Raw genomic sequence first — 16721 nt, forward strand, 5'->3', positions numbered from 1 at the left:
CTGCTCCGGGCTTGGGCAGGAGGAGGCCTTGCACCCGTCCGGCTGGAGGGATCCTGCGGGCAGCTGGTCTGCCACCGTGTGTGCAGAATGCCGGGCTGCTCAGACCCAGGGCCTGATCCAGCAGGGCCCTTCTTATGTTCTGAACTTACCTAATACTGGCACTTTTAGTATAGCTTTAGCACGCTGGCATGTTGAGGAAGGTGGAAGCCAAAACTTTTAGCACGAAAGATATTTTAAAATATCCTGATGGTCAGGACCCCCAGGGCATGGAATGGGCTTCCTCGGGAGGTGGTTGAGGCCCCATTGGTGAGGGTGTTCAAGGACAGGCTGGACATGCACATGGTGGGCATGTCGTGAGCAGAGCCGGGGGTCAGACTAGATGGCCTGGGAGACCCCTTTTGGCTCGCTCTGTTTCTGTGTTTCCGGATTTTAATTGTATTTTGTATTATTTTATATTTTGTATTATTTTGTATCATGTTTGTTTATTTATGTGAGCCATCCTGAGATTATAAGCGATGGGACGGCGTACAAAAACTCTAAATAAATAAATAAATAAAATGAATGAATATGTTTCTAAACTAGCTCTGCAGTTAGTCTATCTTTATGTGCCCCTGTTCCCTGATATATTTTGTTGGTAGTGTGGGATTCATATCCTGTAGAACCGTGCTGCCTTATCAGTGCCTTTCCAGTTTCAGTTCTGGCTTTCAGGCGTGATATCTCCATGTCATCAAGGCAGCGGTGGGCTTTGTCACCGAGAGGGGCACATGGCCGGCCACCTGAGCACAGAGCCAGCGAGGAAGGGCTGGGCCGGCTGGGCGACGGGGAAAGCACCGTACTCACTTGTCGAGGACGGTGACTCTCACATGACCGGGGTTGTTTCGGCAATTTCCAAGCACCAGTCTGGTGTAACCAGTGCTTGGGTCAGTGAATAGCTGGACTCCAACCTGGACATCCAGGAACAATTTGATGCGAAGAAGCCGGCCCAAGTGGAGTGGCCTAAAAGGGGAAAGAGAGGCGCATGAAGGAATATTTCTGCATGCTTTAGGGACGCCACCCTCCTTCGGACTCCGGCTTTGCGCGTGCCCCTCCCCTCGCAGAAGGACTTCCTTGCTAGAGGCCCTCCTGTGCCGCGGACCATCCCTTTCGGCCCCTCCAGCGCTCCGCACGGGGCAACCCCCGCCCTTTGCCTGGGAGCCCGCAGAGGCATCGTCCGTGTGACCAAGAGCCAACGCAAGGCTCACGCAGTTTCGGCTCCCCTTAAGGTGCCATGGAGGACGCAAGCCTTTCCCCCAACATCTCACTCTTCGGCCAAAGTGACCGCTGAGCAGGGAGGGGGGAAGCCACGGCAGTGTGGAAATCGCTGGATGGTCTGCCGGGTAGAGCATGGGAAAGACCACGAACCGTGGCGGCCGGGTGGGGCTGCGAGTGCTGCTGTGTGGTCGCAGCCGATCCATTCCCACTGGGCCGCTACTGGCCCGGCCCTCTGGCATCCCCTGTTAGCGCCACCACTGAGTGCGCAGCTCCAGGATCGCACAGGATGCCACGGAAGGTCTCGCCGCACCACCTCCTCTCCGCACGCATCCAGGAGTGCGCACGCATGGGCCCACGGGCCCCGTTTGGATCTCGCTGGGATGCTCCACTTCTGCCCTTCTTTGAACCCTGGGAACTTCCATTCCCCCAGGTCGCCCTTCAAAGGAAACACGGCAAGGTACTCACAGGTGTATCTCCACCTCCAGGTCCGCCGGGATCGTTATGAAAATATGTTTCTCTCTTTCATCAAACTGGATGTCAAGCTTGAGGAGCTCCACATTCTTGATTCTCACTCTGCTCAAGAAGAAGAGAAACCCGATGTCAAGAGCGGCACCATCCTTCCCCCAACCGCGCACGGCCAGGGCTGGGTTTTATGGAGCTGTAGAGGGTGGAGAGGCCCAGTGGAGACTCAGTAGAGAACAGGATTCCCCCCCCCCCACTCAGTCTTCCTCCGCCAATGCAGGATGCTGCTCCGCTCACGCCCCCTCCCAGCCCCTTCCCGCCCCTTCCCCGCATCCTCGGCCAGTGTTCAGCCTCGTGTCCCGGCCCGGCCTGTCTGGGCTGTGCCGACTTCCGCCGCCTTCCCAGCTGCCTCGGTCGCTCCGGCCCCTCAACTCCAGGACTCCGCCACCCCAGGCATCCAACTCCCCCGCTTCTCTGGCCACAGGATGCGCCTCCTCAGAGTGCGCCTGGGCCTTGTGCCACGTCTGGTGGAGCCTCGGGCCCCTGCCAACCAGCACGGCGCCTCATGCTCCCCGGCCCCCCCTTCCTTCTGCAGCCCCTGTGCTCGGCCCTGCCCGTCCCTCTGGACTGCTCCTGCTGCCTGCCGGGGGCCTCCCATGGGGTGCCTTCGGCACGCCGCTGCCCCCCCTCTTCTCCTCCCCTCCGATCGGCCCCAGCTCTGCCCCTGAGTCCTTCTCAGCCGAGACTCCGGCCCAGCAGCCTGGCCCTGGCCATGCGCACGGGTGGGTGGCCGGGCGGGGGACATGTCGCTCTGCCGGCAGCCCACGAGTCTTCTCTGGCAGCCCGGCGGATGGGAGCTGCACCCCAAGGGCGCCACAGGCTCCCCCCCACGGCTTCATAGGCACGAGGGCACCCGTTCCTTTGTGATTAATGGGGGTGGGGGGAGCAGGAGCACGTGCCCCATGAGGCTCCGCCAGAAGGCACCCCGTTCCTCCCCCCAGTGGGCCGCGCTTCTTGAGAGCTCCTCCCAGGGGAAGGCCGGTGCCCCACACGGCTGGGCTCACCCCAAGATGCTGTCCAGCAGGCTGTTCACGAGGCCTCCGACGATGGGGATCCCCCCGAGCAGGCCGCCTGGCTTGATGCTGCCTTTCAAGGTTTCATGGAGGGGCAGCTTTTGGAGGTGCTGCTTCCAAATCTGGGCGTCCATCCGCTTGGAGACCACTGCAGTCCAGGCCAAGGACCAGGTTAGAGTCTGCCGAGGGCGGGGGCCAGGGGCACGCGGGGCGAGGGTTGAGCCGGGGCGCCACTGCGGCTCGGCAGCGGAGCCCCCGCCTTGAAGGACCCGGTTCCTTCCTGGCATCTGCAGGCAGGGATGGAACGCATCCTTCCCGACCCCTGAGCCCGGCGAGGCCCGTCAGTGGCCCCTGCAGGGATGCCCGGCCTTGCTGGGCCCCCCCAGCCCTGCCCGCCTGGAGTCTCCAGGACTGGCAGATCCAGCGGAGGAAGGGCCCGAGGAAGGAGCTGCCCAGCACTGGCTGGATGCCGATTGTCTCCTTGGCAGGGCGCAGGCGCACAGGGTGAGAAAGCCAATTCGCCGCCAGGCAAATCCGCACAATTTCAGATGCGTGGGAGAGGCAGGCAAGGAACCGGGGCTGTGGCCAGGCGTGGCGTGCCGTGCCGTGGCGGGGGGGGCGCCTTCCTCCTTAGGGCAAAGGCAGCTTGGATGCCTCTGCTGCAGCTCTTCCTTAAGGTGCGGAAGCTGCTGGCGGACCCGGGCTGGAGGCACAGCGACCAGCCCTTCTGGGGCGATGCGGAGAAGCACAGTGGGCAAGTCACGGGCAGGACGCCCCCCGCCGAGCCCAGCTGCCCCCCGGCTCCTGTGGCAGGGGACCCCGCTGTCGACTTACCGCGCTGGAAAAATTCTGGGCTGCAGCTCACGACGGCGAGCGGGTTGGCATTTCCTTGGGCACTGTGGGCCACGGAGATGCCCCAGAGCATGGCAAGGACGAAAAGGGGATGCATCTTGGCTGCCGGGCCTGTGGAGGAGGGACTGTCCGTGCTAGAAGAGGGGGCACAGAAGGAGGCCATGGGCTTCGGACACAGAGAAACGGAGCGGGCAGCGCGGCCGGCGAGGCAGGTCACCTCACGAGGGCCGTCCCGGCTCCCCCTCCCTTCGCGCCCCGTGCGGCCTGGGCTTTGCAGGGCTGGTTTTGAAAACGATCAGGCAGCGCGGGGGGCGGGGGGGCACTGGGAGCCGCTCCTTGGCTCCTGCCGCGCTTCCGGTTCCAAGCGCTTTCCCGGGTCCACTAGTCCCACTAAGAGGGACCTTTATTCATTTAGGCTCTTACTACGCTGATATCCTTCTAACATTTATGCAGACCATATGAAGAATAAAAACCTCTCCTCAATAATTCCAGGTCATTCCGCTCTGCAGAATCCCTGAATTGGTATCTAGGGAGGGGAACGAATCTGCCGTGATTGATTTCGCTCATTTTCTTCTTTTTCCTACATTAACTTCATTTTGTCCATCATCATCGTCATCTTCATCATCTCTATACTGCCCCACAGCCAAAGTTCTCTGGGCAGTTTTAACAAGGCAAGGGTAACTTTCTGGGCCTTTTAGTATCAGTTTGCTATTTGTTTTACAAAGTTCTGCCTGAATTTTGATTTTTGAATGCATTTTTCTAAATGCACATTTTAGTGATGTCTCCTCATATAATGTGATTCCCCTGAGACAGAATGTAGGAATCCTATTATATGCATTTTTGTATGTGTTTCTCCCTTACTTCAGTGTTTGTGCACATGTTTTAAATCTGTGCATGTTGTCGCAACATTCAGGAAGTGCAAATTGTGATGCCTCCACGCTTCCTGATTTGTACCGGCATTTGGGAGCTGCAAACTTGATAAACTGGCATTCTGAAGCGCCCCCCTGGCCTTTCCCAGCCATTCCTGATCTGGCGTACAAAAGCCACCATCCCCCCGGGGATGGAATGAGTGGAACCCCATTCATTTCATCCCGGACTGGCTTGGTGTAATGCACCACGTTGCGCAGGGGCCACGGGGGGCACGCGGTGTCCTCTGGGGCGCAGCCCTGGGTCCTGTCCTTTCAGTCGAGCAGAAGTGCTGGACAAGGCCCCGGTCCAGCGCCGTGATGGAGGAGCCCCATGGCCTTAGTTGTCCTGAGCCATCAGTTGTACGGCCTCGTGGTAGAAGCAACTGCTGGAGAAACCCAGGGGACCCAGGCGGTGGGGTGCCGGGGGGGGGGGCATTTTTCTGCTCTGAATATTCTTCCTGAAAAAGTCAAGTCTATATGCTCCTGGTTAGGATATCAGCACTAGAACTAAGGCTAGATAATTAACCAGATTTAGGGAGCTCAAAAGGCACTGCCTGAAAAATGATTTACCATAATAGTGTGCAAATAAATACTAAGAAAGGCAGTAAAGATTTAGCATGATTTTGAAAAATCTGACTCTCGGCATTCAAATTTAAAATGTGAAAATAATAGAACTGCAGGTGGAAATCTAGAGCATGTAGCCAAATTTCAAATGAATAAGAATTGTCCCAGGGGTTCTTCATGGCTGAGTGTTTAAGCCACAAACTCTCACTTGCTCAGGCCTCTGAAGCAGAATTTACATTATAAACTACAGCTTCACCCATCAACCAATTTGCATCATGGAAATTCAGCCTGTGATGCCTTCTTTCTCTGGATTTCAGAGCCCCATTTATTTCTGTACTTCTATGTCTTTATGTTAGGCTTTTGTTCTTTGCTCCATCCGGAAAGATGCAATGAAACTTAAAGGCAGTGTACAAGCAAATAGGAGAAAAATAAAATAGGGCAGGCGAGGAGAGGAGAGGAGAGGAGAGGAGAAACAATTGCTAAAAATACAAAATGAGAATCTCCGTATTCCAAATAGTGAAGCCAATATCGTCATTTGGGGGCTAAATCACTTTTCCCCAGAGTCAAAAGATGTAAATGTTTATTAGCAGTGTCTGCTAGAAAGGAAGCGGCGTTCTCCGTCCATCACCCCTGTCTTAAAAAATGGGAAGCTTTGCTCCATTATGGAGAGGGAATCAAGTACGGTACCTGCACGCCAGGCCATTCTTACCTGGACTGCGTCGAAGGCTGACAGGTGTCCCTTTTCCTTCTGCGTAGCTCATGCAACTGGGAGTTGCTTTTATATATCCCACTAAGGAAGGAAAATGGCCTCAGTACTTGCTCCCTCTGCGAATAATAACCAAATATTTGTGAATGGCATCCTCCTGAATAAATAAATATTGATCAGTCTGAGAAGCAGTTTCCAAATCCAAACACAGGAGCTGAACCAGAACCGGTTTAGGGTTTTCTGGCAGAGGGAAGCTGCTGGTGGCGGCTTTGCTGGCCTCTCCCACGCTTTGGTGGCTGGGCCCCTGCCGGCCACCGTCCATGGGGAGCAGGGAAAACGGCGCTTGGGCCCAACGCGACCTGAAGCTCTACGGGGCGCTTTATGGGCTGCAGGCACTTCGGGGTCCCCCACTGATCCTTGCTGCCCTGAGCTGGGCCTGCGGGTGGGCACGGGCCACGCGGGACCAAGCCTTTCCCAGGGAGCGGAAGAAGGGTCCGTTAGAGGTGGTCCTGCGGGGCGCGTCTCCGGCCCACAGTGGAACAGACTGCAGGGAGGTCACGTTACGTTTCGGGGCAGAGCGGGGCTTGAGGGCGGGCATGGCTGGGCCCCTGAGAAGAGCCCGCAGCTCAGCAGCGGCCTTCGGACAGCCGTCGCTGGGGGGCCGCTTCCCTGCACAGCGTTGCTGCGACATGCCTCCTCGCCCTGGGCCGGGCACGGGCGATGGTGAGGCGGAGGAGCAGCGGGCGCCCCTGCCCAGCCCCTCCTGGGCTCTCCGTCCACCAGCCAAGCAGTCGGTGCCGGCAATGCTGAGGAAGAGGACGCTCCCAGCAAAGTCCAGGGTGGGCACCACGTGCATGGGCAGTACAGCCGCCTGCCACCCCTGCTTGCGGAGTCCCGGGGGGCTTCTGGTTGGCCCCCTCCAGGCAGGATTTGGGCTAGAGAGGCTTTTGGAAAGACCCGGCATGGCTCCCTTCGTGTTCTTATCTGAAGGGCGACAGCAAGGCGTGAATGGATGAATGCGTGGGCCTGCGTTAGGTGAAGAAACGGGGAGAACATGAAGACTGGTGAGGAGCAGTATGGGAATAAATTGGACTCTGAGTTCTCAGGTGAAAAGCGGGGAAAAGCTGACGGAGCGGAGAGGCCATGACTCTTGGCAGCATCCGAAGGATGCCTTATAAGGAGAGATGTAAAGAAATCAGGTGATGGGAGCATTTCTGGGGCAGTGAAGCAGGGAAGCGGATGAAGCGCCTGAGTTCTACCCTACGGAACGAAGAGTTCGAACAAAGAGCTCAGGGGAGGCAGAGAAAGCCGGGGCTTTGCAAGGTCCATTGTGGAGACTCGCCAGCGCTGCCACGTCCGTGCCACCCACCACTCCGTCGGAGCCTGGTCAGCTTTCCTGGTGAGTATGAAGGGATGGACGTGCGTGTGCGTCTGAGTGAATGGAAGCGATTTCCTTCGTGCTGCGGTGAATCACGGGGCCCTTGATTCGTGGCTCCAGTCCTGGCTGCCTGTGGGCCTCTCTCCGCTCTCTGAGCTCTCGGGGGATAAGCGCTGCTCCGGATTCAGGATCGCCTGTGGCACCATCGCCACTGACCTCAACCACGCTCTGCGCTGCCAGAAGCGTGTCGTGCGGAGGGCCCAGGACAGCCCCAGGGGCCACTGGAAGACCCCTCCTTCCGCTGGACCGGAAGGGTTCCACTGGGGCCGTGGATGCCCCACTTCGCCACGGCAGTGGGGCAGAGAGTTGGGGGGAAGCAGGCAAAGGCCCTCTGCCTCCCCCTGTGTGTGTTGCTGTTGCTGTGGTTGTTGTGTGCTGTCCAGTCATCTCTGACCCCTGGAAGCCCCGCATGGCAGCCAAGCTCGGAATTCCAGGCCGCGGCCCCCTTGAAGGAGGCCCTCCATCTCCTGCTTGGCCTTGCTCCTCTGCTTCTGCCGCCCGCTTCCCTGGGGCGCCCGGCCTTCTCATGATGTGCCCGAAGTGCAGAGCCTCAGCCTTGGCATTCTTGCTTCCAGGGAAAGCTCTGGCTTGAGCTGGTCTAGGACCCCCTGCGCATCTCTCTGTCAGGCCAGGGAATTTGCAAAGCTCTCCTCCGTCACCGTGCCGAATGCGTCCGTCTCCTTCTGGCTGGCTTCCTTCTTCCCTGCCCAGCTTTCACAGCCACACCTAATGGCCAGGGCTGCGGGAGTGGGTGATCTTGACGTCGGTCTCCAGGGAAACACCCTGGCACTTGAGAACCTGCTACAGTTCCTTCATTGCTGCCCTTCCAAGTCTCCATCTTCTTCGAATTCTCGACTGCAGCCTTGCTCTGATTTGATGCCGCATTATGTGGAATCTCCCACAATTACAATTCCATCCTTGTTGGCCATACGGTTGTAGCATCCTCTGTCGTCCTGGCTCCTCTGGGCATTAGAGGCCTCTACTTCCAAACCTTTCCCATACCGAAGCGGGTGGTGGGTGCCCATGCCCAGGTCTCTCCCTCCCCCTCTCCGGCAGACTCAAACAAACCTTTAGGAGCACGGTGTTCTCAATAAGAACTTGACAGTTTGCAGAATAGTTTCTATCAAATTGTGTTCTCATCAAGATGTGGGAGAAGCATCTGCCCATCTAAAGAGTTGAATTCCAGTTGAAATTTGCCCCCTTCCCAGAAGGATTTTGCCTCTGTCCTCAGGGAGGCTCCTGCTGTTTGAGGACCAGAGAGTGGGAGCACTGGACACTCCATAACTGGTCTGCTTGCTCCATCCATCGTCTCCTCGCAAGGTCAAGGGACGCCCCCCGCCATCCCCTGCCCCCACAGTGCTGAGGGTTTCCCTCCTTCTCCAGGGCCAGCTGGTTCCCCGCCCCACCTGAGGCTCTTCCCTGGGAAACCTCCAGCTCCTGCTGGCAGGAGCGAAGCCTCAGGATGTCCCTTCAGAAACTCTGTGCACAAGCCAAGCAGTGCCCAAAGAGGGGAGGCCAGGGGAATGGGCGCAGCTGGCTGGGAGTCCTGGGGGGACTGCGGGAGAGCTGGGCTGGGCTGCTGCCCAGGGACTCCCTAGCCCAGCTCTGCAGGATTTGGGCTAGTCCACGCTGAGAATATCGCAGAGCAGCCTTGACGGAGTTACCCTCTGGGCATCCCACAAAATCAGACCGTGGCTGTGTGTGCAGGCGGAGCGTGCATCTTCCGAGGCCTCTCAGCCACGACAGCTAAGCAGGATCTCCACCTTCCACCTGCTCTTAGGTGCTCGTTTCCTTGGTGGGAAAGAGGAGAGGGCTTCCCTGGCTTCTAGGACATCTGGAAACGAAAGGCTGCACTCGACGAATCTTGGCGCGACCTGGCTCTCGTCCTTAATTGTGCAACTGGCTCTTGGTGGCCGCTCACGTGTGTCGCGTCCACAGGCCTTCTTGGTGTTCCGGGAGACGCCATCTCCTGCTGTCAGACCCGTCTCTGGCACTTGCCCTAATGGAAATGGTTGGCACCGGCTCTTAGCCGCCCAGTTCACAACACTCCCTTGTTTAAGCATGTTTTTTTCTTCTGTCAATAGCTGGCAAAGGTGATGACATTTTGTAAGTGGCGTGACTGTTCCACGGTGGCGTGGCCTTCCTCCGAACATTCTGGTCATTGTCCTGCCTCCTGCACTGAAACTAAACCCAGAGGCCGGGAGAGATTAAAAAAAGAAAAGAGAGAGAAATCCCAGCAGGGCAAGGACCAGTCCAAAGCAGCTGCTCACAACTCCAACAGTCTCTGAACACTCACGGGGTATGGGTTTTTTTATTTATTTATCTTAATATTTATACACCGCCCCATTAACTAGCTTAATATTGATATACTGCCCATGCAAGAAATTAAAACCAACAGTGAGTAATATTGACTAAGACAACGTGTTACATAAAACTGACGTGAGAACTCATCTGGGGAGGCCTTCGGAAGAGATGTGGTTTTTACTCCCTCTTAAAGGTGGGAGTTTGGGAAATCAGACATGTCCCCCTGCCCCCCCCCCCCGCCAGACCATTCTGCAGCTTACGGGGAACCACCAAAAGCATCCCCTGGGTGGTCGACATTCATCTTGCGGAAGCAGGCTGCAGAGAGGCAGTGTGGTGCAGTGGTTAAGAGCAGGGGACTGGGACTCAGGCGATCTGGGTTCGAGTCCCCGCTCGGCCATGGAGCCCACTGGGTGGCTTTGGGCCAGTCACAGACCCTCAGCCCAGCCTACCTCAGAGGGCTGTTGTTGTGGGGATAAGATGGAGGAGGAGAATGATGTCAGCTGCCTTGAGCCCTTTGCAGGAAAAAGGCAGGATATAAATGGGGGGGGGGGGGATTGTCCCCAGAGGACCGGAGCTGGCGAGGCGGAATGGACGGGCAAAGGCGCTCCGGAAGCTGGCTGGGCCCAAGCCAGGGGGATTTAAAGGGCATTGCCAGCTCCTGGGACTGGATCCGGATCTGGAGCACACCGGAGGCCGGTGTGGACTTCAGAGCAGGTGACGCGTGGTCCCCCGTGATGCCCCGGAGGCCAGCCCAGCTGCCACCCTGCGCACTCGTTGCTGCGTCCGGAGTCGGCACCAGGGCGGACCGTGGCGAGCACATGGCGGGAATCGGGCCCGGAGCACGGCCGTTTCCGGTCACTCTCCTCCGGGGCGGCTGCAGCTGGCAAGCCGGCCTAAGCTGATAGCAGGCGCCCTTGGCTGTGGCGTCCGTCTGTGCCGCCTCCCGAGGGGCCGGGACAAGCAGCACCCCCAAACTGTGAACACGTTCTTGTACGGGGGGTGCGACCCCTCCGAGAACCAGCTGACACTCCTGCAATCCTGGATTTGGGCCCTTTACAGCAAGTACCTCCGTTTTGTCTGGATTCAACCTCAGCTTGGCTTTTCCGGGGTTCTGGGCTGTGACGCTTGGGCCATCCCAGGCGTGAGCCGCATGTGTGAACTGCCGTCCCTGAAAAACATTGCGTGGGGGTGCAGAGAGGGCGAGGTAAACATTCTCAGCCCGTGTGGCTACGTCTGTGATCGGGGCAGGGCAGAGCCTGGGGCACAGCGTGTGTGCTGTGCTGAAGGTCCCAATCTGGCCCCCAGGTCTCCAAGTAGGGCTGAGAAGGGCCGTGGCCCAGTGGCGCCTGGGAGGCTGTAGCCAGTGGCCCAGTGGCGCCTGGGAGGCTGTAGCCAGGTGGCCCAGTGGCCTGGCACCTCGGTGGCCTGTAGGCGCATCAGCCCTCATGGTGTGAACAAGCTCCGGGAGCTGCTCCTGCTTGTGCTCTCCGGCCGAGTAGGGGGAGGATCTGGTGGGCACCGGAGGGGCTGGTGACCCGGGTGAGGGCGCATGTGCCCTGCGGAATCCCGCTCGCTCCGGCACCCGGGTCTCAGCCGTGAGCGGAAGCCCCCTTGGCCAGGCCCAAGAACGGCGGTGCTTGTGCCCATGCTCAGTTGTGGGGAGTGGGGGGCGCGTGGGGTCCCACCCCTGGAAAAAGTCAGAGCTCCACGTGGCTTGGGCTAAGCAGAGCGCTCACAACCTCGTCAGCATCATGGCAGCCTGTGAAAAACTAGACGTTTCCCGCACTTTGGGGGGGGAGGCAGGCGGGGCCGGTGCTGTTTTGCCAGGTTTGTCATAGGCCTTGGGTGCAGGGTTTTGCGGTGGCCCCGGGGGCAGGAGGACCCCATGGAAGCAGTAAGGGGGGGTGAGAGGGAGAAAGAGGTGCCACACAGGGGGCCCGGAGATGTGCAGAACGGTCCACATCGCCTTTCTTAACGTGAAGTCCAGGCCCAAGCGGCGAGACGAGGTTCCTGCGCCAGGTGCGAGCGACTCGGTGTCCCTCCGAGGGTCTGGGCAGCCTCGTCCGTCAGCCTCAGCCAGCGTGACCGCGGCGAGGAGGGCTCATGGGGGGAGTGTCAGTCCGAAGCACCTCGAGGGCGCCGGCTGGGTTCAGGAGGTCTCTGCTTGTGAGCCCCCGTGGTGAGAGTGAGCAGAGGCAGCCCCGTGCCATCAGCCCAGGGCCAGGGCCGATGGGGATTGCAGTCCAAAACATCTGGGGGAACCAGGCTGGGGAAGGCTGCCCTTGGTCCCGGCATCCGGGGATGTGGGCGCTGCAGATCTCAGCAGAGCGGGCATTGGTGGTGGCTGGAAGCAGGCTCTGTGGGGCTGGGCTGGACTCCCCACCCCACGTTCAGTATCTAGAAGGTCTTCACCATCGCCATCTTCCTGCCTTTGGCTTTGATGCCCCCTTCCCTATTTTATCCACTGCTGGGTGGTGCTGATGCGTCAGTCCCCAAAGAACCAAGAAGCCCCAGCCCAGCGTGGGGTCGAGTGGGAAAGGCGACCTGGGCCAGAAAGGTTTCTGCCACAGGCCCACCTGGGGGGACCGTGTCTAAAGAAGGGGCCGGCGATTGGCTGGAGGGGCCAGGGGTCGGCTGCGCCTGGCCTGCCTGCCTGCCTGCCTGCACAGCCGGTGCTCCGCCAGCCGACCCGGGCGCCTCTGCCGGCCGTTTCTTCCTCGGCTTGCTGGGGCCAATGAGGCTTGCCTCTGAGGCTGTTTGGGGGCACCTGGTTAGGGAGGCCGACCCCTCGGTTCAGGGGCATTCTGCCCCTGGGAGCTGCTTGGCTCGCGGGGCCTTTGCAAAGGCACGGAAGGATTCGCTGCGGCAGCCGGGCCCCGGCCATTGTCGCAGCGGCACAAGGAGCACTGGCGGCCCCACCGGCCACGTGCCTTGGGGCTCGCTTGGCTCCGGGACAGTGGAGGCAGCCAGGCCAGGCCAAGCCCCTGGCCTGGCAGGGGGGTCCGGCCAGGAATATCTGAGACCGAGACTGATCCTGGGCTGCTTTTCCCTCCCAGTCCAAGCTTAAAGGGGCACCTCCCCGCCCCTGCCCAGGGCTAACTGAGGAGGGGAAGTCGGAAAAGCAGGAAACGGAGGGCATTGGCCCATTCCATTTTTGGATGAGTATAGTTATGCTGCCCTTCAGTCCTTGGGTAACAAGAAGAATAAAAGAATTGACACTTAAGTGGGGGGGGGGGAGCCCGAGAAGTCCTCAGAAAGATCAAAAGAGCCTCTCAAAGGCTTGGGGAGAAATCCTGCCTGGCGCTGGAGGGACCATGCAGCAGGGCAGGGCTGCTGTTCTCTGCAGGATGCGCCCTGCTTCTCCAGTGCAGCCCCCACCGCCCCCTCCCTTGCGATGGCTTGGGAAGGACTTCACAGCTGCTGCGTTTCAGCAGCAGGGGGGAGCAAAAAGGTCCGATTTCCAGTTCAGTCCTGTGCATTCTTAGTTAGGAAAAAGTCCCACGACTCCCAACCGTGAGTTACACTGGCAACCAACGCGGATTGCGGAAGGTGCCCTTTGGAACCTGTTTCCCGCAGCGCCTAAGAATCGTGGGTCATGGGGAAACCTGCCCTTTATGAAACCAGAAGAAACCCTTGCCTTGGCTCTCAGCTAAAGGAAAACCTGGAAACTCTCACTGGGAGCAGCTTACCCTCGCCGGTCAGGCGAGGAAAGCTCACGTCAAAGGCTATGGGCGATTGCTTTACAAATTGCTTTGCCTTGCCGTTGTTTTATTGAATCAGCTTCTCATTATCCCCAGCGATGCGGCAGCAAGGACTGGCCACTCTCAGCCTCGCATCCGCGGTGTTGGCCACCCGGATCCCTGCCTTGCAGACAAGGGATCCGAGGACGAGGGTGCCCGCTTGCCCAGGGCCGTCCCGGAGGCGCCCTCAGCATTGCCAGGCTCGCAGGCGGCCTGCTGGGTCTCAAGAGAGGAAGCCTGGGTTCGGTCCTGGGGGCCTTTGTGAGGTTCGGGGTGGAGGTTTCGGGATCCAAGCGGCCGAGGGAGCTGGCACGGCTGCAGCGCGCTCGCCACAGGGCCTCTGCTCAGCTTTGGGTAAACAAGGGGGAAGGAGACGTGCTCTTCCCACGTTTGGAGGGCTGCCATAGAGAAGTCGACAAACACGACACATTTGCACCACGAAGGCGATGAAAAGGGATTATTTAAGGAGCTTTAGGAAAGACGTGTGTCGTTCCATCGTTTCACTTTGAGAAGCATGTTGACAAATTCGCCATTGTCCAGATATGCATTTCAAAGGCGAGCAATGATCCGGAAGGAGGTTCATCATGCAGAAGGATCTGCTGGCAATGTGTAACCTGCGGAAAATAAGATTGCAGGTCATGGAAGGCCATTTTAGCCCCTTCTAAATGCTCGAAAAGGTAACAGGAAGGAGAGGGAGCGCCGGTTCCCCATGTGCTTGGATAGGAAGGGCTGAAGGGGTGGAGCTGGACCGCCGGGTGGGAGAAAATCCTGCAGGAGGGCATTGCCGTCCAGCTGGCATGCTCGCCCCCAGCTTTACAAGCAGTTTGACAAACGAGTTCATCGTTTCCCAGGCGGGTCCACCTGCTCTCCCTCTGCCGGATGCCAACACACCCGCTGCCGTCCAACACACCAGGTTGGGCCAGGCTGAGCTAACGGGCCGCTCCTCCAAGGAGCTGAGATGAGCTGCGTGTCCACGGATGACAGCTGGACGAGGTCGGGGAGCAGATGTTTTCGGTATCAGGCGGCCTGTGGCCAAGCAGGGCGTTCACTGAACGCAGAGCTAATTGGGTCGTGGGAGGGCCCAGCATGGCCCCAGCCGGACCTGTGGCAGCTGCTCTTTCCGGCTGCCAGCAGCTTCCTTTGGGCCCGGGCAGTCCCTGCAGCTGAGGAGGCCCTGCCTGGGCTGGTGGACGGACAGGTGCCCACGAGGTGCTCAGCACCTGGGTTCCTGGCCAAGCCATAGTCCTGCATAGGCTGCAGAGAGAAGCAGGGGCCTTGCGAGTCTCCGGAGAAGAGGTGACAGAGCAAAAGGCCTCGGTGGTCCATACCAAGGAGCTGCCTCTGGAGCATCTCAAGAAGGCGTCTGGCTGCTTATCGAACCTACGACTGGAGAGAAGCAAGATGGTGAAAGTCCAGTTCAGAGGCAGAGCTACTTGGAAAGCCACGTTTTGGGAGAAGTCGGCCCAGTCCCACACCCCCACCCGCCCCCACTCGAAGTGCAAACGAGGCAGATAGACCGGATTTGCCCTCGACCCCGTGCCTCAGGCTGCTGGAACCCTCATGCATTAAACTACCCTTCCCTAACCTGGATCACAGCACCCATCATCCTCAGCCAGCATGGCCCTGTTGGGGAAGGCTGGTTTAGACGGTAGGACAAAAAGGAAGGAGAAGAAACCTACAGTTAAGAAGCCAGTTGGTGAAGGCTCCGGGGAAGGGCTTGTCCTGGGGAGAGACAAAGGGCAGTCACGAACCTGAGCAGTCCTCTGCTACATACAGACCACCCAGCCGGCGACCCAGCAGGCGTCTCTGTTTTAGTTGCACTCATATTCTTACTCCCTTAAAGTTTTTAGAGACCATTCTATCAGCACATGCTCTCAGAACAGTTTACAATGATCAAAAACAGCACAACACATGCCAGCTGTGTAAAATCCATGTCCAATTAATCACAAGAATGCGGCGGAAATGTCCTAAGTTTCTTCACCATGTTTCCAAGGTTAGGCTGGGCATGCACATGGGGGGCATGTCCCAAGCGGAGCCAGCCGGAGCTGGGGTCAGACTAGAGCCACAGAAGCAGAGGGAGCCAGAAGGGGCCTCCCGGGCCATCTAGTCTAATTCCTTAGCCCCCACATGGATTTATGCTTGCAGACTAGATGGCCCGGGAGGCCCCTTCTGGCTCCCTCTGTTCCTCTGTTTGTATGTTTTCCAAGTTTAAACACTCCACGGATTGAAGGGCTTCTTCTGAGAATGGAGGTCTCTCAGCGATTCATCTCACTTGTCCCTGCCAGTGAAATCAAATGCTTTTACCCTTTCTTCATGCTTTAAAGCAAAACCCAAACCTCCAGATGTTCAGACTCCTGTATATGAACTGGAACAGGCTCCCCACCTTGATGCTCCCGGATGTGTTCGATGCCAACTTTTTGGATGCCATCTGGAGAGCACCGTGTTGGGCAAGGATGAAGAAGAAGCGCCACGCAAAAGAGCCCAGTCCAGAAGGGACCAGGGGGCAGGCCAGGCTGAGGCAGAGGCTGGCTTGTCCTTCCCTCCTCGACTGAAGTCCTGGAGAGCCGTTCTCGCCTTGCCGTGTGTGAATCACAGCATCGCCCGGAGCTCCTCGGGCGTGGAAAGCCCCAGAGCACAGGCAGGCTCCCTTCCGGAAAGGAGGCGCTTCGGAAAGAGAGTGGTCTTGCTGAGGACCGTCCGGCGTACAGCCGTGCGCTCGAAATGCCTTGTGCCGAGCGGCCACCCTGGGAGACGCGGACGTACCTTAAAGTCCAGCTCGGAGAACTGTCCGGTGGAAAAGGGCACGCTGGAGAGAGCCGCGTGGATCCTTGCCAGAAGCCCGTAGGAGACTTGATCTGCGTGGAGCAGGGAGGGGGCGTTGGGCAGAGCACAGGGCGCGTCCGAGCCTGAGGCCCTTTCCTCTCTCGAGGGACGGGGGACCCTTGCCTGCCTGAGGCAATGCACACGAGGCCCCACAAACCCCGGCGCATGCTTGGAAATGCGCGGACTGTGGCTAGAGCTCCTCCACAGGGCGGTGCTTGCCTCCAGGAGGCGCGAACGGGAACATGCTGCTCAGAGCCGAGCCGAGCCGGGCCAGATCCGCACGCCTCCCTGCCCACCAGGTGCGCAGACTCCGAGAGCCTCGGGGAGGTGGCCCTCCGTGCTTCTGCTCCCCCGGACAATCTGGGGAACGGCTGCGGGGAGGGGGGCGCGCTCTGGGCAGCGGCGCCGACGGCTCTTGCTCAGCTCAGTCTTAGAGCGGGGGCCACAGCACGTGCCGGATCGTGCCGTGAACTGCATGAAAGGGAGACCTGAGCTCGGGCACACAGCCAGAGCATGCAGCCCAGGGCCCTCTGTGCGTCTTGGACCACAACTCCCATGATTCCCAGCCCGTGGCTAAGCTGGCTGGGGCTGATGGAGGTT

At 58.9% G+C, this 16721-nt stretch overlaps 1 long non-coding RNA gene across 1 annotated transcript; it reads right to left on the reverse strand.

Moving 5' to 3' along the window:
• Window positions 1-912: 912 nt before the first annotated feature.
• On the reverse strand, window positions 913-2903 carry LOC123036085. Its single transcript, XR_006417089.1, has 3 exons — window positions 2778-2903; window positions 1717-1824; window positions 913-996 (listed from the first exon to the last, which is right to left on the reverse strand). It is a non-coding gene; the product is annotated as an uncharacterized LOC123036085 (long non-coding RNA).
• Window positions 2904-16721: the final 13818 nt, after the last annotated feature.

This window comes from Varanus komodoensis, unplaced genomic scaffold (assembly GCF_004798865.1).
Source record: "Varanus komodoensis strain SLA01 unplaced genomic scaffold, ASM479886v1 scaffold8, whole genome shotgun sequence".
Taxonomy (NCBI): domain Eukaryota; kingdom Metazoa; phylum Chordata; class Lepidosauria; order Squamata; family Varanidae; genus Varanus; species Varanus komodoensis.